Source organism: Podarcis erhardii (assembly GCF_964252035.2).
Source record: "Podarcis erhardii genome assembly, chromosome: 15".
NCBI lineage: Eukaryota > Metazoa > Chordata > Lepidosauria > Squamata > Lacertidae > Podarcis > Podarcis erhardii.
In genome coordinates, this window is record NC_138505.1 from 21,544,724 (window position 1) to 21,569,128 (window position 24,405).

Sequence of the window (24,405 nt, forward strand, 5' to 3'; positions counted from 1 at the left end):
CAGGCCAGAAGGCAGTGTTTTGCTCTCAGATCTTTGGCCACCCTGAACGTTCCCCAAGCCTTCCCTCTGGCTGCTGCTGCTGCTGCTGGCATTGAGCGCTGGCCCTCATCAAGATTGGCTGCTGCCCTCCCCGAATCCAAGCTGTGCTCTCCAGAGGAAGATGTCAGAGTCAGAGGCATCCAGAGGCACCCTGAAATTAAGAGCTCTTCCAGAGGCCCTGTGCTTATTCCAGAAGCGCAGTGGGAAGGTGGCTGCGACTTAACCTGGCAGGGATTAGCCGGCAGCTTCCCTTTCATCACGAGAGCCCCCCGATGCCTCCCACCAAGGAGGCAGGTGTATTCGAGAGGCAATTGTTGGCCAGATGGAGCCCTGAGCTGCCACTCGAGAGGCTTCCCCAATGCCGAGGGGTCTCCCCCCCCCCAAAAGCCCAGTAATCTGCCGGGGGGTGGAGAGTGAGTCGCGGCCGCCCCACTGCTTGGCCCGTCAGCAAGAGTACCGCACAGCAATAGGCCAGGAGCAGGAGGGAGGGAGGGAGGGAGGGCACATGGTCTCAGGTAATGCGGGTGCTGGCTGGGGGGCTCCTCGCACCATTACAGGTTGTCTGTGACCGTCTTCCATGCAGATCAGTGATGGCACCTCTGCGGCTCAAAGGGGGAGAGGTGGGGAAACTCTGAACCATCACAGAGGGAGAGATGCCTTGACGGCAGCCAGAGAATGCAGAAGTCAGAAGCAGCGATGCTTCTGAACGCAACTTGCTGGAAAGCACAGGAGGGGAGAGGGCTCTTGTGCTCAGGTCCTGCAACAAGCATCTGGTTGGCCACTGTGAGAAGACGATGCCAGACTAGATGGGCCATTGGCCTGATCCAGCAGAACTCTGCTTATGTACTTATGGATGGGGTGACCCAGGCTGATCCAACATTCCCCTAAAGGTAAAGGTACCCCTGACCATTAGGTCCAGTCGCAGACGACTCTGGGGTTGCGGCACTTATCTCGCTCTATAGGCCGAGGGAGCCGGCGGTTGTCCGCAGACAGCTTCCGGGTCATGTGGCCAGCATGACTAAGCCGCTTCTGGCGAACCAGAGCAGAGCATGGAAACGCCATTTACCTTCCCGCCAGAGTGGTACCTATATATCTACTTGCACTTGACGTGCTTTCGAACTGCTAGGTTGGCAGGAGCAGGGACCGAGCAATGGGAGCTCACCCCGTCACGGGATTCGAACCACCGACCCTCTGATCAGCAAGCCCTAGGCTCTGTGGTTTAGACCACAGCACCACCTGCGTCCTCTAAACATTCCCCTAAAGACTGGGTCTAAAGCCGTTTCTGCAGCAACATGCATTATGATCCGTAACCTTCCTGTTTCTTAAGGACAGAGTTTGCTCGCTTCTCAGTGAAGCCTGCTTTGTTTGCCAAGTGTATGTAAAAGATCTTTTCCTCCCCCAAATAGCTGGGATAATTCTTTCCACTTCTGGGGACAAAATGTTTTTCCTTGTTTTAGAACAGGGACGTCCAACTCCCAAGAGACTGTGATCTATTCCAGGGGGGAAAAACTAGCAGTGATCAACCCATGGGGAGGACCCAAGGTTGTTGATCTTTTTTTTTTTAGAGGGGAGGCGCCAGAGTTCTGCAAAACGCACCAGCAGCGATAACTCCATCTTCCATTTTGCATCCGTGCGCAAATGCAATTGTGCTCTTTTACTCTTTTTCCCCGGCAGAGGAAAATGAGACCACAATCGACTGCTATCACCAGGGAATCAAGCTGTTGATCATGGTCGACCAGTTGGACATCCCTGTTTTAGAACAACAACAACCCACATACACTCACAGCCATTTCTGTACATCAGTAGGCACTGCTAATTTTGCACCATGCTAAATTTCAAGAGAAAACACCAGAGGAAGTTGAGTCACAAGCCTCTGGCCCTTGTAAGCAGTGGAGATGATTGGTCCATTTGGGCTCCTGGGCCACTGTTCCACCAAGCTCAGTCTCAAGAACATCTCAGGGAGAGCCCTGCTGGATCAGGTCCATCTAGGCCAACCAGATGCTCCTGGGAAACCTGCAAACAGGACCTGAGCATGAGAACAATTCTCCCCTCCAGCAACTGGAGAATGTACCCATCATGGCTAGTAGTAGGAGGTGTATAATTCAGCAGGGAGGTGAAGGAGGAGGAAGATAGGGACAAAACTAGAATTTCATTCCCTGTGCCTGTCATTAGCTCTGGCGCCACCTACTGTTGGCCTCCCTCCCTCTGGGTTTACACCAGAAGCAGCCAACATGGTGCCTGCCAAATGTCATTGGACTCTAGCTCCCATCAGCCCTAATGGTCAAGGATGATAGGAGTTGGAGTCATCCAAGGGGGGACCACGGTGGCCAACTCTAGTCAACACACTATGTAACATAGGTCAATCTTCAGCTGGTGTTGGTGGCAATTCTTCACTGAGAACCGTGTACTGAAATGAATGCACCCCTTAGGGCTGGGCGATGTTATCAATAGATAGTTCAAAAAAAGTTTCAAGTCCATATCGTGATACTGGTTTCATAATTTTTGACCTGGCAATATATTGCAAATCGTGGAGTGTGTGTGTGTGTGTGTGTGTGTGTGTGTGTTATGCAAAAATCACATTGCCGCAAAAACCATGAAGCCAGCCAATGCCTCTACATAACTCCATCCTTATTTCAGACATCGTGATATATCAGTATATCGCAATGTTCAGCTGGTGATATATCGCAATGTTGAAAACCAGATATCGCCTAGCCCTGGCTCCCATATAAATGCCAAGAGTGGAGAGTGGTCTATTAGTGCCTCGGAGAGCAGTTCAAATCCCCTCTTGGCCACGGAGCTCTCTTAGGGGACCTTGGGGAAGGGACCAGTCCCTGCCTGCCTCTTAGCCTAACCTACCCCACAGGCTTGTTGTGGGGATTAAATGAGGAGGGGGAGAGAGAACCATGTACGCTACCTTCGAGATACAAATGCAGGCAACCCATCTAGGATTGAGTTGGTTCTGCCTGTCATTGGCTCTGGCGCCACCTACTGTTGGCCTCCCGGCCTCCCACTTCAGCACTCCCAGCTGCAAGTGATGCTCATGGATAATAACGAGCAAGACGGACACCCCTAACAAGCATGCAGCAAAAGTGTTCAGCCACAGGCAGCATGTATCTCCCCTCCCCATACCGTCTTCCATAGCAGGGTGGATTCCCCCTCCCAGGCTGCCTCCCTTGCAGTACCAAGGCAAAGGATTAGTGCAGGCAGAGCAGGTAGGCTTTCGCGTACAGAGGCGAGCTTGGTTTCAACATCTAATTCAATTTGTTCTGCTGAGATTGAAATATGAAATGCTTGCCAGTCAGATGTTCAAAGGCACCAGAGGTTGGGATGGGGGGGGGGCGAGGAGGGAGGGGTTGAAGAGAACAGAGAGCGCTTTCTGAAGTTTGCATTTTTATGAAAATCAATTTAACCGTTTGATTTCCCCCTCCCCACCCACAGCACGCAATTGGGTTTGTTTTTGTTTCCAGCCCCCCAACTTTCCAGCCTTGATGAAGACTTTTAATATCTCAAACCACCCCCCCCCCAATAATGATGTTTATCTCCTTTCACTAGGGGCTTTTAAAAAAAAGTGTTTTGTTTTGGCCTAATAATGTTACGAGTATAAAAGGAATCTCTTCTGATGGACAATTGCACACACAGCTGCAAGGACCACTTGTTGACAGTTTCTCCGTCAAAAGGAGACTCTGGCCTCCGTGATGAGTTTTTGGGGGGGCTTGCAGGGGGAGGGGGTTAAATAAATAAATAAATGCTGCTCCTCCCCTGAAATATTCTAATCACAATGAATTTAGTGGTGGGGGAGGGAATTGCAAGTTAATTCATTAATTACACCAGAGTGGGTGAAACTTCAGTCTTAATTAAGAGTTTTAAATAGTAGTGCACTGCTTGGTTGGCTGTTTTTATGCTTGTTTTGAAGATAACTCTGAGGCAGTGCAGGTTGTTGTTATTATTATTGTAGTAGTAGTAGTAGTAGTAGTAGTAGTAGTAGTAGTAGTAATAATAATAATAATAATAATAATTCACTTTTATATATCTGGAAGGCTGGATCCTGCCCCTTCACATTTTACACTCCAGTTGGCTTGTTTGTTTCAATGATTGTTGTTGTTATTAATTACTCGAAAGAGAAGGGTTATTGCTGTGTTCGGAAGAGATATCTGGAGAGCTAAAGGTTCCCCACACTTTCTATAGGCAATCCAGAATAAAGGGGCCTTTTTTGTGACTTATATCTGCCTGTTTTAAGACTTATATCTGTTAACAGACCTCTGGAGTTATTAAAAATCATCCTGTTTTCAGTGAGACGAGCAGGAAGGTAAAACATAACAGATTTATTATTATTATTATTATTATTATTATTATTATTTCATTATTTCATTATTTATACGCCACCCATCTGACTGGGTTGCCCCAGCCACTCTGGGCGGCTTCCAGCAAAACATAAAAGCACCACAAAACATCAGACATTAAAAACTTTCCTCTACAGGGCTGCCTTCCGACGTCTAGGTTCCAGAGGTGGGAAGGATGTGGCGGAGGTCGAAGAGTTAACTTTTTTTGTTCGTCAGCCAGGGAAGGACTCGTGATTATTGGATGATGGCAGTTGTTGATAAGGGGCAATATCGTTGCAGTCCAAGCATGTCCAGTGAGCAACTGGGCTGTCTAAATTTGCTGAAGTTTCTGAACCATCTTCAGATGGTCTTTAATCCCGTGGTGCCTGGTGCAGAGAAGGTGGGATAGGACAAAGCTTTCCTCCCTCTTGAATAACACTAGGACTCATGGACAATGAAACTCCCAGGGGAGAAAGTGATGGCCATCAACTTGAGTGGTTTTAAAACAGGATTAGACAAATTCATGGAGGAGGAGGCTATCTGTGATGACTACTAGCCCCATCCACTATGTTCTCCATCCACCAAGAGAGCCTGCATGCCTCTGAGCAGTGGTTGCTGGGGATCGCAAGTGGGGAGAGCGCTGTTGCTCCCGGGTCCTGCTCAAGGGTTTCCCCACGGCCATCTGGTTGGGAATCGTGAGAAGAGGATGCTGGAACCAGATGAACCTTGGACCTGATCCTGCAGGGCTCGTCTTATGCCTGACTGTCTGTGGCTCTCCAGAGCCTCAGGCGGAGAGAGATCTTTTCCCACCTACTTGCTGCTTGGTCAATGGAGGAGGTAGTTGGGGATCAGTGGGGAAGGTCAGTAGCTCAAGTAAGCGGCAAGGTGCCTGCATTGGTGGGCATAGCCATAGGCAAAAGTGGGAAAAGCAAATAATGCGCTTGTTGCCCCCTTTGTACAGTTGACTGGCTTCTGTACACATTCCTCTCTCTCTCTCTTCATTCTCCATCAAGGTAAGCCAGGAGGCAACCCAGCAAGGTTTGAAAAAGTGGTAGAGAAAAGTTTTTCTCTCCCTCTCTCATAACAGTAGAACTCGTGGACGTTTGATTAAGCTGAGTGTCAGAAGGTTCAAGACAGATAAAAGGAAGGACTGCTTCATGCAGAGTTAATCTGCGGAACTCACTCCCACAGGAGTACCCACTTGGATGGTTTTAAAGAGGATTGGACAAATTCATAGAGAACAAGGCTATCCGTGGTGACCAGCCATGATGGCTGTGCTTGGCCTTCATGGCCAAAGGTTTATGAACACCTGTTGCTGGAAACCATAGGAAGGGGAGAATGCTCTTGTGCTTGGGTCCTGCTTGCGGGCCCCCAAAAGGCATTTTCTGGGCCACTGAGAGAGCAGGATGCTGGACTTGCTGAGCCATTGGCCTCATCCAGCAGGCTCTTCTTACCTTCTTAGTAACAGAGGATAGAAAGCAAGGCTGGGGAAATGTATGTGGTCTGGGGAGATGGGATATATCCTGGGGAGAGTTCCAGTAGCCAGTAGCCTGGAGGGCTGTATCCTGCCACCCTCACAGGCAGGCTCAAGGTGTCTGCATGACAGGGCCTTCATGGTGACTGCTCCCAGACTGTGGAACTCCCTCCCTAGGGAAGTCAGACTCTGCTCCCTCCTTGTCCTTCTGCTGCCAGGTGAAGACTTTTTTTATTGCAGCAGGCTTTGGGGGACTTGGTTTCTATGTTTTAATAGATCAGAAAGAGAGAGGGGGGGGGAGAGAGTTCTGACTTTATTAATGTTTAGGTTTTCTAAAATGTTTTCTCTCCCCCCCCCCCCCCATGTTTTAGCTGTTCCTATTTTACCTGTTAGCTGCCTTGAGTCCTGTTCAGGCATAACAGCAGCAGCAGCAGCAGCAGGCCTGAGGATAATACAGTCGTAGCTTGGAGGTCGAATGGAATCCATTCCGGAAGTCCGTTCCACTTCCCAAACGTTCAGAAACAAAAGTGCGGCTTCTGATTGGCTGCAGGAAGCTCCATGCAGGAGCTATGGAACCCACATCAGATGTTAGGGTTCCAAAGAACGTTCGCAAACCGGAACACTCACTTCCGGGTTTGCGGCATTTGGGAGCCAAAACGTTCCACTTGCAAAGTGTTCGGAATCCAAGGTACAACTGTAATAGGCCTGAGGATCCCCTTCCTGGTATTTGGAAAGTTAACACCAACGCCTTGACTCGAAAAACCAGAGGGCAGGCACAGCACGGATCACACACAATGTCTGCGATGGCAGTCCGAGGCGCCTCAGGTGGTCCTTTTGAGGATGGCCATGTCTTAGGTTGTCCTTTCAAAAATAAAAGGGGGGTGGGGAAGCGGGAAGTTTAAACAAGGGGCTGTGTTAATTGGATTACAGGGCAGCTGCCTGTGCTTCCTGCAGGGAGGCATCAGGTGCACAGAGACAGTACCTTCATTTCCAAACCTCGGGTTATATATCCAGGAAGCTCCTTTGCCCTTGCTGCCAAGTTAGGAGCAAACATGCCTTTTGCCATGCCGCTTCCCTTTACATTTGGGGGTGGGGATTAAAAATCCACGTGTTTCTCAGTGGGGGGGGGGGCATCGGATCCCATATGGTTTAATGCCCCCCCCCAATTTGGGGCTGCAGGGAAGAAGGCATCCTTCTCCCTTGCGCCCCGGAGAATGAGCGGCACTTCTGCCTCCCTGTTTTCCCCCTCCAAGCGTATTCATTCGGGAGAGGGAGAAATGGCGTAGCAGGGAGCTGAGATTTCAGATTTATCCATTCATGAATAATAATCAGGCTGAGCAATTCACAGTAAATGGGTATCCAAATTGGCTAATAAGGAAGGCTTTCACCTCAAACTGGAGCTGGGCGAGAGACCGAGAATATCAACAGACGTTGGCTGTGGCATGTGTGTGTACGGCGATGTGACCTGAATCAGTGAAATATGCAAACCAGGGCCAGGGTGCCAGCAAAATAATAGGCATCTCTGTTAGCAGACGGAGGAGAGAGCAAGGCTGGCAGGCTGACAGCTTAGCAGCCTTGGCGGGGGCTTCCCATTTGGCGCCTGGGGCCCTGGTTAACTTCTTCCTGGCTCTCTCCGCTGCCTGCTCAGCTGAGTCACAGCAACGTCCGCTCTCACAGAATCACAGAACTGTAGAGGTGGAAGATATCTCCAAGGCTCATCTTGTCCAGCCCCCTCTGGTAGCAGGAATTGCAACTGAAAACTTCCCAACCGATGGCCATCCAACCTCTGTTTAAAAGCCTCTGATGAAGGAGAGCCTGCCACCTTCTGAGGTGCAGGTAATACTGACCTGGATAGGCAAATGGCCTGACTCATCATAAGGTTGAGGTTGTTGTTTAGTCATTTAGTTGTGTCCGACTCTTCATGACCCCTTGGACCAAAGCACGCCAGGCACTCCTGTCTTCCGCTGCCTCCCGCAGTTTGGTCTAACTCATGTTCGTAGCTTCGAGAACACTGTCCAACCATCTCGTCCTCCCCTTCTCCTTGTGCCCTCCATCTTTCCCAACATCAGGGTCTTTTCCAGGGAGTCTTCTCTTCTCATGAGGTGGCCAAAACATTGGAGTCTCAGCTTCAGGATCTGTCCTTCCAGTGAGCACTCAGGGCTGATTTCCTTAAGAATGGATAGGTTTAATCTTCTTGCAGTCCATGGGACTCTCAAGAGTCTCCTCCAGCACCATAATTCAAAAGCATCAATTATTTGGCGATCAGCCTTCTTTATGGTCCAGCTCTCACTTCCATACATCACTACTGGGAAAACCATAGCTTTAACTATACGGACCTTTGTCGGCAAGGTGATGTCTCTGCTTTTTAAGATGCTGCCTAGGTAACTTTCTGTATTCCTGTGTCTGTAAAGGGATGGGCCATAGCTCAGTGGCAGATCATCTGCTTTGCATGCAGGTCCCAGATTCAATCCCCGGTGTCTCCAGTTTGGTCTAGGAGAGTCCCTCTGCCTGGCAGTGGCTCTGTCAATGCAGACAACACTGAGCTTGATGCACCAAAGCAGTCTGATTCGGTTGTTGTTGGCATCTATCTGTCTTGAGAGACAATGGAGTGTGCCTGCAGGTGAAGTCAAGCCACTGCGTTAGCAGTACCCAAGTGACCTGCTGCAAGCCTGGGCAGTGTGTATGGAGGTCCTGGGCTGCTCAGAGGACAAGACGCCCCCTCTCATCCTCACTGATGTGGTCCAAAGGGAAGCAGAGCAAGACGATTAGCACCAGCCTGGCTTCAGGAGTTGCTGGAAGGAGGCGTACAAGGCGCCATCCAACTGTCTTAGGGACTGCCCTCCGGATTTGTGACTCCATGTGAGGCAGTTTTCTGTGTCCCTGGACCGCAGTGCTTGAGGTCCCAGTGCCTGAATTGAGACTAGGACTGATTTCTCCATCACCATTTGAAGCAGGTGGGATCAAGGCAAGTCCAGGACCAGAGTGCTTACAAGTAGGCATCCGGTGAAACGAATCAACGTTGCTTTGTGGCAGAAGGTGGGGGAGCCTTTTGCTCTCCAGATGTTGCAAGACTTCCATCTGCCTCAGCCAGAAACGCCGGGAATAAGGGATTGTGGTAGTTGGAGTTCCAAAACATCTGGAAGGCCCCAGTGTTCCCTATCCCCCTGACTTAAGGCAAGGATAAGGAACCTCTGGCTCTCTAGGTGTTGCTGGATCCCAACTCTCATCAACTCCAGCCAGCAATGCCCAGCAATCTCAGACAGTGGGAAGAGTCCCAGACTAGAGGAAGAGTCAAGCATAGGTGCCACACCTCAGCATGAAGTGGGAAACTTGACATTAGCTGGGAATGCACTCCTCATGGACAACCTTCAGAGTACCATGAAAGCTACCCTCAATTTATTTTGGCTGTACTTTTTTTAAAAAAAGAAGAAGGAAAGCTCAAAGATTTAGCTCATTGGTAGGGAACCTCTATCCCCAGATACGTTGCAGAACTACATCTTCCATGGCCATTGGCAGTTTCAAAATCAGTCTTCAAAGGCAGCGCCACACAGAGCACATTGCAGTAGTCTAGTCTGGATGCCTAAGAATGTAAGACTAGGTTGTGGAACCAGTGACGCTGTTGGATCACAGCTCCCACCATCTCTGGCCATTGGTCATGCTGGCTGGGGCTGATAGGAGTTGGGAGTCCAACAACGTCTGGAGGGTCAGAGATTTCCAATCCCTGCTTTATTTATTTGCATTCGGAGCCAAACTGCCTCGTGACAGCGGGGGCAAAAGACAGCCATCATGGCCGGCAGCCATTGGTAACCCTACCCCCCATGAACCTGTGCTAATCTTCTCCCAAGTTGGTGGCCCTCTTGTGGGAGCGAATCCCCGCAGAATATGTGTGCGCGCATCATTGGTACATGTAGACAGGGAATTTGCACTCTCTCCTTCTGGAGGCGCTGGGTATAAATAAATGAATTAAGTCTGAGAGGGGAAGGAGAAGCCTCTGCATTTGCATGCAGGCCTCTGAGATTATTCGGGGAGGAGGCAGAGTGGAGGGGAGAGAGTGACTAAAGGGCTGGGAGCCTTGGACTTAGTTGGAATTCAGCCGCCAGAGCTTTGCCTCTCCCTCTGATGGCTGAGCGTGATTGACACTTACAAATTACCCAGCCAAAAGTGTCGAGTCTTTGACCCCTCAGTAACATCTTCGGCAAGCTTGAGATTTGCCAGCATTTTGTCATCTAATTACTACAAATCCCTTGAAAATTCACTGGCTGGTGAATTTTTAATGCGGGGCGCCGTTTTCAGCGTGATGCATTGCCCAGATGGGATTGCGTTCCCCTCTTTCCTTCTTTACTTTCTTCCCTCCCCAAGCTCTTCAATTCTTGCTGGGTGGGGAGGGGGGAGAGTTGTGGGGTGGTGGGCTCTGCCAGATGCCATTGCAGAACCAATGGCCCTCAAACCAATTATTTCGCATTTATAGTTTGCAAGCACCTAGATCTGCATCTGCGGAACTGCTTTCTGTCTGTCCAAACCTTCTCGGCTGCAGTGTGCTTCAGAGGCGACAGGTGCCTGTCGAGTCCAGTGGGGCAGAACGTGGGGAGCCCATGCCGTAGGTGGAGCCTGAGCCATTGAGAGGTGGAGCCAACAAATTCCAGCTTCGTCCTCCCTCCTCCTCCTCGCAAGGGGCAGCACTAAAGCCACATTCATGCCATACGATTGGGGAAACTGGGGGTTGTCAAGGATGCTGAGTTGTTGGGAGACCCCTATTCCTCTGCTAGAGCCACAGTTCCCAGAGTTCCCTGGGAAGAGGGATAGAGGCTTAAGGGTGCTTGTTATGTGACCCCCCCTAACAGTCTGGCTTAACCTTCATTCCCTGTTCCCAGAGAATTCTGGAAAACGTAGCTCTGGAAGGGGAATGGTGATGGGGAGGTCCCCTAGCAACTTTCAGCACCCTGGATAGCTCCCAAGATTCTGTGAAGGGAGCCATGGCTGTTCAAAGTGGTATTGCACTGCTTTAAACATTTGGTGTGAATGAGGCCTAAGACGAAAGAGCAGGAGGCAAGCAGTGCCAGCCCTTGGAATAGCTGTAAATAAGAAGGCAGGCAAGGTGGGGCTGGCTGGGGGCAGCGTGAAACTGGAGGGGCAGCTCCGCGGTATTGGGTCAGAATGTCCTAATTACATGAGCTTCCTCAGGTCCTTCCCTGGTGCTCCAAGTTCTGCTGGGCAGAATGCTCCCTTCCAAGGATCAAGCCACCCACGTAACACTCTGTATCTTTTCTCTCTCCTGCCAGCGCCAGTTCAGAACTGAGTCACGGCCGAGAGAGCAACAAGGGGGTTCTGGCCGCTCCTCAAAGCCAAGTGGATCTGTCCCGTGAACCCCAAAGAGGAGAGTCCTTTGAACAAGCAGCTTCAAAGCGATGGCACTCATCACTTTCATTCGCCTGCCGTTTCCTGGCTAGGAAAAGCAACAACTCGGCTTGATGAACCAGCAAAAGGAAGAAAAAGCTATCTGCAGTTCAGTTTTTGCCCTTCCTTAATAACTTGTATAGTTTTGAAAGAGAGAAAATATGTACATAACTTATTTGTAAGGAGCACGTCCTAATATAAAACAACCTATCCTTTGTTCCCACTGCCTGGTTTCTCTGTTTTACTCCCAATTAGTGTTCACTATTCCATTATTTTGCTCTCCCTTCAGTTTCACAGCATTTGCAGCCAGGGATGTAAGAGCAGAAATAGGAATCCTGGTAGGGTTTGAAGCACCAGAGTTGTGTGGGACACCAGAATAGATTAAAACATTAAGAAGAACCTGCTGGATCAGGCCAATGGCCCATCTAGTCCAGCATCCTGTTCTCCTGTGGGGTCCAACCAGATGGCTTTGGGTAACCCACAAGCAGGACCTGAACTCAAGAGCCCTCTCCCCTCTCGTGGTTGCCAGCAAGTGGTGTTCAGAAGCATTTTACTATCTCCAGCTGTGGAGGCAGAGCATAGCCATCCGGGCTAGTAGCCATCAACAGCCTTCTCCTCCATGAATCTGTCCTGTCCTCTTTTAAAGCCATCTACCAGTGGCCATCACTGTATCCTGTGGGAGGGAGTTCCACAGTTTAGCTATGTGCTGCGTGAAGAAATTGCTCCAACGTTCTTCCTACATTCATCTTCATGGGATATCTACGAGTTCTAGCATCAGGAGAGAAAGAAAGGAAACTTTTCTCCATCCACTTTTTCCATGGTATGCATAATTTTATTACTGTCTAACCAGGTTACCTCTCCCTTGCTTTTCCTCTGAACTCATAAGTCCTAAATGCTGCAGCCTTCTATCATGGAAAGTCCCCCTGCAGAAGAGTCCAAAATGGGAGATGGGTCCAGCTGGAGAAATTCACCCAAAGATAGGCAAGGCAAGCCATCCTGGATGAAGCCGGTGGCACACTCAGTATCCGGTTTCTGCATTTCCCACCTTTGGAAAGCACACAAACAATATTAGAGTGATTTGACAGTCCGCCCCTCTTTCCAGGGAACTCTGGAAATGGTACCTCTGTTAGGGGAATATGGGTCTCCTAACAGCTCTCAAGAATCCCTCACAAACTACATCTCCAAGGATTCTCTGTGGGAATCTGTGACTGTGGGATAAGAGAGCTGTAAATGTCTGGCGCTGATGCAGGTGTGGAGAACTGTTGGCTCTGGATGTTGCGGAACTACAACTCCCAGAAACCCCTTAGCAAGCATAGCGGGCCAAAGGTTACACAACATCCGGAGGGCAAAACATTCCCCACCACCACCACCTGCATTAATAGGAGCCCATGTGGTGTAGTGGTTAGAGCAGGCTTCCTCAACCTCAGCCCTCCAGATGTTTTGAGACTGCAGTTCCCATCATCCCTGACCACTGGTCCTGCTAGCTAGGGATCATGGGAGTTGTAGGCCAAAAACATCTGGAGGGCCGAGGTTGAGGAAGCCTGGGTTAGAGTGCTGGACTAGGACTTGGGAGACCAGGGTTCAAACCCCAATTGGGCATGAAGCTCATTGGGTGTCCTTGGGCCAGTTGCCTTCTCTCAGCCTAACCTACCTCACAGGGTTGTGGTGAGGATAATATGAGGAGGAGGAGAATTGTGTGTACCACCTTGGGATATACTACTACTACTACTACTACTACTACTAATAATAATAATAATAATAATAATAAACTGATAGGAACAAAAACGGACAGCTTAGCTCATCTCTGCTGGAAGCTGGCTGTGGCTTCTTGGCTGTGGTCCAGCTGCAATGGGTGCCCTTCACTACTTGCGGTGTGGGGAGGAGAGGCTGCTCCCCATTTGATAGCACTCTTTGAGCCACCGAGGGGCTGGGAGAGGAGAGGCGTTTGAGCATCCGCTTGGCCGTCTTTCGAATCCAGTTACTGCATCCAGAAGCGTGAAATCGGCAGCTCTCACTGGGCCCCACCAGAGACAGCTGCATCTCATTCCCACCTCTGCCTTGTGGAGCCAGTGGGGGATTTTCTCCTTGAAAGATTCGCTCCCTCCCCTCCTTTTTTAAAAAAGAAAGAAAGAGAGAAGAAGAAGCGGGGGATGGTTTGCCACTGCTCTCTCTTGCACAGGCTTGTCCAGGCAGCTCTTGCGGCCCTGAGAATTAAGCGAGGAGGAGATAATTTCCTCGGGAGGTGTGAATTTTCATTGTCGGCTTCCTGGCTGGGGAAAGGAGGAGCCGGAGGAGGGAGGCATCTTACAAGGAGTGAGGAGGGAGATCCAGCCAGGACGGTCGTCGGGAGTCCTTCTGCAGCCCGTTTTGAAAAGGGCAGAGATGTCCAGCACCAAGAATGGAATTGGCATAGGTCCCAAACAATTCAAAATGTTGGTGCTCACCTTTAAAGCCCTAAACGGCCTTGGTCCAGTATATCTGAAGGAGCATCTCCACCCCCATCGTTCAGCCCAGACACTGAGATCCAGCTTCAAGGGCCTTCTGGCAGTTCCCTCACTGTAAGAAGCCAAGTTACAGGGAACCAGGCAGAGGGCCTTCTCTGTAGTGGCACCCGCTCTGTGGAACACCCTCCCACCAGATGTCAAAGAGAACAACAATTACCAGACTTTCAGAAGACATCTGAAGGCAGCCCTGTTTAGGGAAGTTTTTAATGTTTAATGTTTTGTTGGAAGCCACCCAGAGTGGCTGGGGAGGCCCGGCCAGATGGGTGGGGTATAAGTAACAAATTGTTGTTGTTGTAGGACAAAAGTGGGGGAGCTTCTGGCTTTCCAGATGTTGCGGAACTACAAACCCCATCAGCCCTAGCATGAATGGCCAGGGGCCAAAGCTAACGGGAGTTGTAATTAAACATGAGAACATAAGAGGAGCCTGCTAGATCAGGCCAGTGGTCCATCAAGCCCATTCAGCTGTCCTCCTGAGCAGGCTGCTGAAGCTGGTGAGGCTTCCTTGTTGGTGGACCACTCACCCTGTTGCCTTTGATCAGTGGCTACGAGTCACGATGGCTTTGTTCTACCTCCACTGCCAGAATCACCAATACTTCTGAATCTGGAAACCTCAGAGGAGGGGAGAGAAGCTCTTGCACTAGGGTCCTACTTGCGGGGCTTCCCATTGCGGCATCCGGTTGGCCGCTGGGAGAACAGGATCTTTTTCTTTTTCAAAAATTTTATTGATTTTCCAAATTTATAACAAACATCAAAAAAAAACAAAAAACATAAATCCTAGCTATAATAATTCCACTTCTGTTAACATTGTTATGTGACTTCCCTGAATCCCCCTGGCTGAGTTTCTATGTATATCATTGTAACAGTTTTCCAAAACTAATTTCTCATAAAATTTACTTAATCAATTAACATCTTTCTTTCTTTCCATTTTAACTTTAGATATATTATTCTATAACTTCACATATTTAAATCCTAAGTACCAATCTGGTACTTGCAAGTGTTTCTATTTAAATTATCTTAACATATTTAGCTAAATAGCCTTTAAATTTCATCCATTCCTCCTGGTACTCCTCCTCCTTCTGCTCGCAGACTCTTCCGGTCAGGTTGGCTAGCTCCCTAAAGTCCATCATCTTCATCTGCCATTCCTCCACTGTTGGTACTTCTTGTGATTTGGCCAGCAAAATTCTAGCTGCAGTTGTGGCATACAAAAAGGGAGAACAGGATCGTGGACTGGATGGGCTATTGGCTTGATCCAGCTGCCAGGTCATAGAATCATAGAATTCAAGAGTTGGAAGGGGCCGTGAGAGTCATCTAGTCCAACCCCCTGCAATACAGAAATCTTTCACCCAAGGTGGGGCTCAAAACCATGACCCTTGGTTCAGCAGGGCCCTCTCTACCCTCCATCAGAGTTCAATGGCACATTCCACCCAGGCGAAAGAAGGGATGTTGAAGAGTGTGATCCGAGGGGATTCCCAAGGGCCAAAGAGATCTGAAGCGCCACGTTGCTCCCCAGCTCTGAGGCTCGCCATCCCTGCCCTAATGATTTCATTCTTTTATTCCTCCCCAGGCCCCTACTTGAGGTGTGTTTTTATTGCATTGTATTTATCACATCTATGCACCACCTTCTTGCCCAGGGAACTCGAGGTGGCGTACATGGTTCTCTGCCCCATTTCATAGAATCATAGAATTGTAGAGTTGAAAGGGGGATCCCCAAAGGTCATCTAGTCCAACCCCCTGCAATGCAGGGATCTCAGCTAAAGCATCCATGACAGGTGGCTCCTCCATCTCAGCTTAAAAACCTCCAAGGAAGGAGAGCCCACAGCCTCCTGCTGGCGACCGTTCCCCTCTGACTTACTGCCAGAGCTGTTCGTCCTCATAACAACCCTGTGAGGTTGGTTAGGATGAGAAGAGGTGACTGGGGCAAGGTCACCCAGTGGGGATTTGAACCCTGGTCTCCCAGGTCATAGTCCGACGCACTAACTGCTACACCATACTGCCTCTGGGCTGATCTAAGTATTGATAGCACAAGAGGTGTTGGATCGGGGTGCATGTGGATCTCACCAGTTCCACGCCAGGCGGCAGGTAGGACTTTGCCACAGCTGTCTCCGGCACTCCATAAAAATCCTTGAGCTTGCTGCCGCTGCAGTGAGACGCAGAAGTAATTAGTGCTGCTTTCTACAGTGAGTAAAACCCAAATGTCAAACAATGCCAGAGCTATTAAGTCCTCTTTTTTACAAAAAAAGAAGAAAAAGTAAGCGGCATATATGAGGTGGAATGGTTGTGTCTGCTGCCTTCTTATTGGAGTTCCCTGTGGCAACAGGGAGAGGTGATAATTTAGAGTTGGCCGAGCAACATTAACCGGAGAATATGGAGTCTCCACTTCCTAGGAAGGTCTAGCAGTATTCTCTCTCACCACCAGAGGGTGCCGTTTCTGTTCCTCTTCCTTACCTAGAGATTGGGGGAGGGGGTGTGGAGAGGGTTGTTCCCCTTGCAGTTCTTCCCAGTGATTTGGAGTACCGGGGGGGGGGGCAGGTTTACCCCAGCAGCCGGGATAGATTCTGCTTGTTTTTTTTGTCCATCAGGCATGAGCCTTCAGGCACGGGGGAGCCAGGAGCTGTGCCATGGAGAATCAGAGCCAAGAGGCAAAGGAACGATCCGTGCTTTATTTCGGGGGGGACGGGACGCAGACCCCTAAATATTTCCTGAATCTAAGTTTGGCCTCATTGAGGGGCAATATTTCAATGTGAGTAGGAAAATGAGAGTACCCCTAAACATTTTTATTTAGGAAAAAAAAGCACTGGGTATGAGCACCATCCTAAAATCCCACTAAAACTCAACAGAGAAAAAAAATAAATAAACCAGGAAGCTCAGGATTGTGCCTTGACCGAAGGGAAACCACTGGAGCAAAAATCGCCAGTGCTCATAATCTGTGGATCATGAGTTTACACAGGAAGCTGTTCTCTACTGAGTCAGTCCGTTGAGGATGCCTTGGGTTCACGACGAGGGAGTGAGAATGCAGAATAAATCAGGACTTCCGGTCGGCGCCAGCGTTTGATGGCGGTCCTAGCCTCGAGCTCCGAGGCAGGACTGCTCCGTAAGTTCGGGTCTTACCCGCTACGGCAAGCGGGGGACCCCTAAAATCACAGGCGCTGAAGCCTGTGAGCAAGGAGATTCGGTGGGCACCTTTGCGCCCCCCCGGCATCGTGAAAGAGCCTTTTTAAAGGCTCCGGAGCGGCATCGGGGTGAGCGCGGTGCTGAGGATCGCTACCCAGCTTACGGAGTGAAGCCGCGTCGCCATTAACGGAGAGCGCCGATTCCTTTCTGAAACTAAAGATTGGCAACAACAATACCCGTGAGTAAGAACGCAAAATTAAAAACGGGACTTAAAAATTTAGAAGATTTGGCTGAAAACGGGAAGGCAAAAATTAAGGAAGTCAGCCTCCCGGATCTGCATGATTAACGGAGCAATGAAAGACTGAGCTGTGATTAAACGGACTTTCCTCTTAATTCTTATTAAACCAGACATCGAAAGGATCTCCCCCCTGTAGTGCAGGAGAAGGGGGGGAGGAAACAGAATTAATTTAACCTGCAAAAGAAAGGGATAAGGAATAAAAAACCTCTGCTGCTGACACTTCTGGTCAGGCTGCCGGAGCAGCGATCGCCTGAAAAAAGGAACTGTCAAGTGAGCTGTCAAAGGACAGCGGCTACAAAATAAGACTTATTTTGAAACATACTTGGGACTTTGGTGGATTACAATTTCAACAGTAAAGTGTTACAAACTAAAGACTTTTAATGGGACTTTTGCCTTTGGACTTTCTGTTTCTTTGTTCTGGGTGCCTTTGGATGGTTACAATTTCCTCCTCTAGAGGGCTTTAGCTACATTACGGAGTATCCAGTGGGATTTTCCACTTGCAACTTTCCTGTGTGAATGACCTTGAGTTATGAGCAACCCGCCAGAAGAGATTTCAACAAGAAGTAAAACAAAGCAGGCTCAAAAACAAGCTCAAAAAAGAGGCTCCTTATCAGGAGCAGCAGCTGCACAAGAAAAAATAACAGCAGCATCAATGGAGTCAATGACACAGGCCCTGCTTAAAATAAATCAGTCACTAGAAGTACTTACCAAGCAATCTGCAGAACTCACTAAACAGTCTACAGAGAACTCAAAGAAATTGACGGAGTTGACAACAAGACTAGACCTGAATACAACAACAATTTCATCTAATACAGATTCCATAAACCGTTTGGTTCAAGAATCTACGGAAACAAGGAAAATAGCTGAGAGTGCTAGGTCCACCGCTGAAGAAACCAAAGGAAAGTTTGCGCCTATTGTAAAAAAAGTACATGAACATGATTCAGCATTAGCCCTACTAGAACTGGAAAGGAAAAGTAAGAATCTGAAATTAAGACTGGTTCCAGAAGAGGAAGAGGACAAGCTCGGGGAATTCCTTACAGATAAATTTCAAGACTTCTGGAATGATGAGCTAGATGGAGAGGAAGATGAATTCATGATAACCTCAGCCTTTCGGATTGGCAGGAAGCAAGGGAAGAAGCCAAGAGATTGTTTAATTACCTTAGGATCAAAGGAACAAAGAGACAAAATATTGAACCTACATTTCCAGAAGGCCTTGGTCATTAAAAATTCTCAGATTCAAATCTTTAAGGATATTCCTAAATACTTTTTGGAGGTTAGATCTCAATTTAAAGAACTAGTTGATCTACTTAAGAAGAATAACATCCCATTTAGGTGGGAATTTCCACAAGGGCTGTCCTTTAGCTACAAAGGGAAGAAAATTAAAATAAAAACAAACCAGGATAAAGAGATCTTTTTGGAAAGAAATCAAGAGGATCTTCAGAAAGGAACTGTCAGCGAGGAGGAAGTACCGGACATCTCAAATCTATCATTTGGACTGAACCGAGCACCGACCGAGGAGGAACAACAACTTGGTGCAGTCGGTGGAAGGTCTACCCAGTAACCAAAATGTCTCTGCAACTCTTTAGCTGGAACTGCAATGGTTTGAACCACCCTCGAAAAAGGGGCCAAGTATTTCATTTATTAAAGAAGGAACAATTAGATGTAATCTGTTTACAAGAAACTCACATTGCCAGGATACATAGAAAACTTTTAACAAACAAGAGATTAGGACAAGAATTTATATCATCAGATAGAGTCAAGAAAAGAGGAGTTGTGATTTATGTCAAGGAAAAATTTGAACCAAAATTGATCTTTAAGGATGACCAAGGAAGATACCTGGCAGTGGAAATCCAAATTTATGGAGAAAAAATATTGATTGTCGGAGTTTATGCACCAAATGAGGGGAAGGCTGAATTCTTTAAGAAGTTGCATGAGACTTTAATGGACTTTTTGGACTTTAAAATTATAATGATGGGTGACATGAATGGAGTTGTCTCTACAAACATGGATAAGGCCCAAAGACAAACAATTTCTAATGACGGAAGACTACCAAAGACTTTTTTTGACCTGACTGACACTATGGATCTGATCGATATTTGGAGAACTAGGAACCCTCTGGAAAGGGAGGGGACTTTCTTCTCTGAAGCAAAAATGACATGGACTAGAATTGATCAAATATGGATTTCTAGTAATCTGGCATCAAAGGTTAAAAAAACAGAAATCTGCCCAAAGACCTGCTCTGACCATAATGCTGTCAAGATGGAAATGAAGCTGACAACAGCTGGAACCTTCAGATGGAGAATGAATGACACTCTCTTTGGAGATGGGGAAATTTGCAAAAAGGCCCAAGAAACACTTAAAGACTACTTCGAGATCAATTTGAGATCAGATACAGAAAAAAGAATCATTTGGGACGCAAGTAAAGCCGTGATGCGTGGCTTCCTAATACAACAGAATTCAATAAAGAGGAAAAAGCAGAATGAGAAGAAAGAGAAAATTTGGAATCTAATAAAAGAAGGGGAGAAGAAATTGAGATCTAAGCCTAAATCCCAGGAGATATTAAGAGAAATAAAATTTTATCAAACACAATATATGGAATTGACGAACCAGGAAATAGAATGGAAAATTAAACAAATGAGACAAAAGACTTTTGAATCTGCAGATAAATGTGGGAAGCTACTGTCTTGGCAACTGAAAAAGAGACAAAAATTGAACACAGTGACATCACTCGAAGTAGATGGGAAGTCTATTAATAAACCAAATGAGATAAGTAATTGTTTTCAAAGCTTCTTTAAGAAATTATACAAACAAGGGCCAAAAAATGAACAGGAGATAGAAGAATTTATTGGAAAATACGGACTATCAAAAATCTCTGAAAACAATAGAAGGAGTTTAAACGAGAAAATTACAGACCAAGAAATAGAGAGTGCCATCCAGGATATGAAGCTGGGAAAATCACCAGGGCCAGATGGATTAACTGCGAGATATTATAAAGTATTGAAGGATTGGTTAATACAACCATTGAAAGAAGTCTGCAACCAAATTTTGGAGGGGAAAAAGGCTCCCGAATCGTGGAAGGAAGCATTTATCTCACTTATACCAAAGACAGAAACTGAGAAACATCAAGTCAAGAATTACCGCCCTATATCACTTTTGAATGTGGATTATAAAATTTTTGCAGACATTCTAGCAAAAAGATTCAAAAAAGTGCTGTTAGAGGAGATTCACAGGGACCAAACAGGCTTTCTACCAGGCAGGCATTTGTCAGACAATGTGAGGAATATTATAGATATTCTAGAACTTTTGGAAACTGACATAAATAGAAAAGCTGTTTTGATTTTTGTGGATGCAGAGAAAGCCTTTGACAATATTTGTTGGAGTTTTATGAAGAGGAATCTCCAAGGAATGGGGGTAGGCAAGAACTTTGAAAATGGTATAAGTGCAATTTATTCTGAGCAAAAGGCCAAACTTATTGTAAATGGTATGGTTATGGATGAAATTCCAATAGAGAAAGGGACACGACAGGGATGCCCAATTTCCCCTCTATTGTTTATATCGGTACTGGAGGTTTTCCTTAACATGATTAGAAGAGACCAGCTGGTTAAAGGTATACAGGTCGGAACCAAACATTATAAGTTAAGAGCATTTGCAGATGATCTAGTTTTGACACTACAACAGCCAGAAACTAGCACAAAAAGAGTTTTGGAACTTATTGAAATATTTGGTCAGGTAGCAGGTTTTAAATTGAATAAACACAAGACAAAGGTGTTGGAAAAAAATCTCACGGTGGGGGAAAAAGATAGTTTTCAAAGAGAAACGGGTTTGGAAATTACTAAAAAGGTAAAATATCTGGGGGTGAACTTAACATCTAAGAATGTGAATCTATTTAAAGATAATTATGAGAAATGCTGGGCTGAAGTGAAGAAAGATTTTGATATATGGTCAAGATTGAGACTTTCCTTGTTAGGCCGAATTGCTGTAATTAAGATGAATGTATTGCCGAGATTGTTGTTTTTGTTCCAGACATTGCAAATTTTAGATAAGATGGACTGTTTCAAGAAGTGGCAGAAAGATATATCTAAATTTGTCTGGCAGGGCAAAAAACCCAGAATTAAATTCAAGATTTTGACTGATGCAAAGGATAGAGGGGGCTTTGCCCTGCCGGACTTAAAACTTTACTATGAAGCAGCAGCTTTTTGCTGGCTGAAACCATGGCTACTTCTTGAGAATACAGATATTCTGGACTTGGAAGGTTATGATAATAGTTTTGGTTGGCATGCATATTTATGGTATGACAAGGTAAAGGTACACAGAAATTTTAAAAATCATATTATTAGGAAAGCATTGTATAATGTATGGAATCGATATAAAGATTTGTTTGAAAGTAAAACCCCCAGGTGGCTGTCACCAATGGAAGCTAAGGCGGTAAAAAGATTGAACATGGATACAGACTGGCCAAAATACTGTGAAATTATAGAATATGATGGTGAAAAGTTGAAACTACAGAGTTTTGAGAAATTGAAACCTAAAGTCCGAGATTGGTTACATTATTACCAGATTAATGAAACTTTTAAGCAGGACAGAAAACTAGGATTTCAGAAGGAGAGGTCAAAGTTAGAAACAGAATTGCTAGAACCCAATACTAAGAATTTGTCTAGAATGTATAATCTGCTGCTAAAATGGAACACACAAGATGAAACGGTTAAATCAGCCATGATTAAGTGGGCACAAGATATTGGTCATGATATTATGTTTGCTGACTGGGAGCAGTTATGGACCACAGGTATTAAATTTACGGCATGTAGTGCCCTGAAAGAGAACATAATGAAAATGATCTATAGGTGGTACATGACCCCAGTCAAGCTTGCAAAGATATATCATTTGCCCAATAACAATTGCTGGAAGTGTAATGAATGTGAAGGAACTTTTTATCACCTTTGGTGGACCTGCCCAAAGATTAAGGCCTACTGGGAAATGATCTATAATGAAATTAAGAAAATCCTTAAGTGGACATTTGTAAAGAAACCGGAGGCTTTTCTCTTGGGCATGGTCGGCCAATTGGTACCAAAGAAAGATAGGACCTTTTTTATGTACGCAACAACAGCAGCAAGAATCCTTTTGGCGAAGTATTGGAAGACTAAAGAATTACCTACTCTGGAAGAATGGCAGACCAAGGTGACTGAATTTATGGGACTGGCAGAGATGACCGGCAGAATCCGTGACCAGAAGAAAGAGACAGTGGAGGAGGACTGGAAAAAATTTAAAATCTATCTTAAAAATTGTTGTAAAATTTCGGAATGTTAAGATGTCAGGGGATTGGACACTAAGAATTACAGCTATAAATCGAAATTTATAAAGCAGAAACTCTTTTTAAAGAGAATTAAATATAAAAATGGGATGAAGAATTGCTAAAAATTTTGAAATTTGGATGCAGTGAAGGGGAGGTTTGGGGAAGTCGCATTATGTTTGTTTTGTTTTTTTCTTTATGTTGTAAAATCAATAAAAATTATTATAAAAAAAAAAAAAGAGAATGCAGAATAAATCTATGGAATGAAAGGCAAAGATTTCTCCCCCCCTCCCTTCTGCTCTCTGGCGAGGCAACCTTTCGCAAGGTTCAGGCTGAATACTAACAGAGGGCAAGTTTCAGCAACAATCACACACTCAGACCAATCCCTAGGTAAGTTGTATTCCAGTAGCAAGCTCTGCCTTCCCTGAAAGGTGCCTCTCCAACAGTCTCCTAATACTACGGAACAGGGAAGACTGGTCACAGTGAAGCTCCTGAAAATCTGAGTCATAGGGTAGTAGTACGCATATAATGGATGCTTTAGTTGAGATTAGGACGCTGGTGGCGCTGTGGGTTAAACCACAGAGCCTAGGACTTGCCAATCAGAAGGTCGGCAGTTCGAATCCCCGCAATGGGGTGAGCTCCCGTTGCTCGGTCCCTGCTCCTGCCCACCTAGCAGTTCGAAAGCACGTCAAAGTGCAAGTAGATAAATAGGTACTGCTCCGGCGGGAAGATAAACGGCATTTCCGTGCGCTGCTCTGGTTCGTCAGAAGCAGCTTAGTCATGCTGGCCACATGACCCGGAAGCTGTACGCCGGTTCTCTCGGCCAATAAAGCGAGATGAGCTCCGCAACCCCAGAGTCAGCCACGACTGGACCTAATGGTCAGGGGTCCCTTTCCCTTAGTTGAGATTCCTGCGTTGCAGAGGGCTGGACTAGATGGCCTGTGGGGTCCCTTCCAACTCTACAATTCTATTATTCTATGAGCCGCCATCTATACTGACTGAGCAGCAGTACTCTGGGGTTTCAGATAGAGAAGATTCCCTGCACTACCAGGAGATTGCAGGGATTGAATCTGTGACCTTCTGTATTACAGTGGTGCCTCACAAGACGAAAAGAATCTGTTCCGTGAGTCTCTTCGTATAGCGGTTTTTTCGTCTTGCGAAGCAAACCCATTGACGGCTTAGCGGATTAGCGCTATTAGCAGCTTAGCGGCTTTCAGCGGCTTTTAGCGGTTTATCGGCTTATCGGATAAGCGGCTTAGCGGCTTAGAAAAAGGGGGGGAGGGGGAAAAACCGCAGGAACTCGCAAGACATTTTCGTCTTGCGAAGCAAGCCCATAGGAAATTCGTTTTGCAAAGCACCTCCAAAACGGAAAACTCTTTCGTCTAGCGAGTTTTCCGTCTTGCGAGGCATTCGTCTTGCGGGGCACCACTGTATTATGATTATTACATTTATACCCCAGCTTTCCTCCAAGGTGCTCAAGTTGGTGCACACAATTCTCCTCCTCATTTTATCCTCACAACAACCATGAGAGGTAGGTTAGGCTGAAAGACAGCGACTGGACTGGGCCATGCCCTTCCGGTTGTTGCAAATCGGCTGGAGGATGGTTTGAAATGTGATCGGTCCTATAGCAGACAGAGGGCTGTAGCCTAAGTTCTGCTCAGAAGTTGGTGTTGTAGGCACCCATCTGCCTCAAGAGACAATGGAGTGCACCTCCAGGGGTGAAGCCAAACCGCTGCATTAGTAGCACCAAACTGACATCCCAGGGGCACAAGCCTGGGCAGTGTGTATGGAGGTCCTGGGCTGCCCCGATGACAATGCTCCCTCTGTCTGCCTTACTGATTTGGTCCAAAGGAAAGCAGAGCAAGACATTTGGCACCAGCTTGGCTGCAGGAGTTGCTGGAAGGAGACGCACAAGGCGTCATCTAATTTTGGCCGATTGATTGAAATCAATCGGCCAAAATTAATCCTCTCTGTCGATT

The 24,405-nt window shown here is 46.9% G+C and overlaps 1 protein-coding gene across 1 annotated transcript in view; it reads left to right on the forward strand.

Annotated features, from left to right (window-relative positions):
* Positions 1-11,449, forward strand: part of RBM19 (RNA binding motif protein 19) — a 98,858-nt gene extending 87,409 nt beyond the window's left edge. The window contains exon 25 of the mRNA XM_081841771.1: positions 11,112-11,449. The gene's annotated coding sequence lies outside the window, so the exon portion shown is untranslated. The remainder of the gene's footprint in view (positions 1-11,111) is intronic.
* Positions 11,450-24,405: the final 12,956 nt, after the last annotated feature.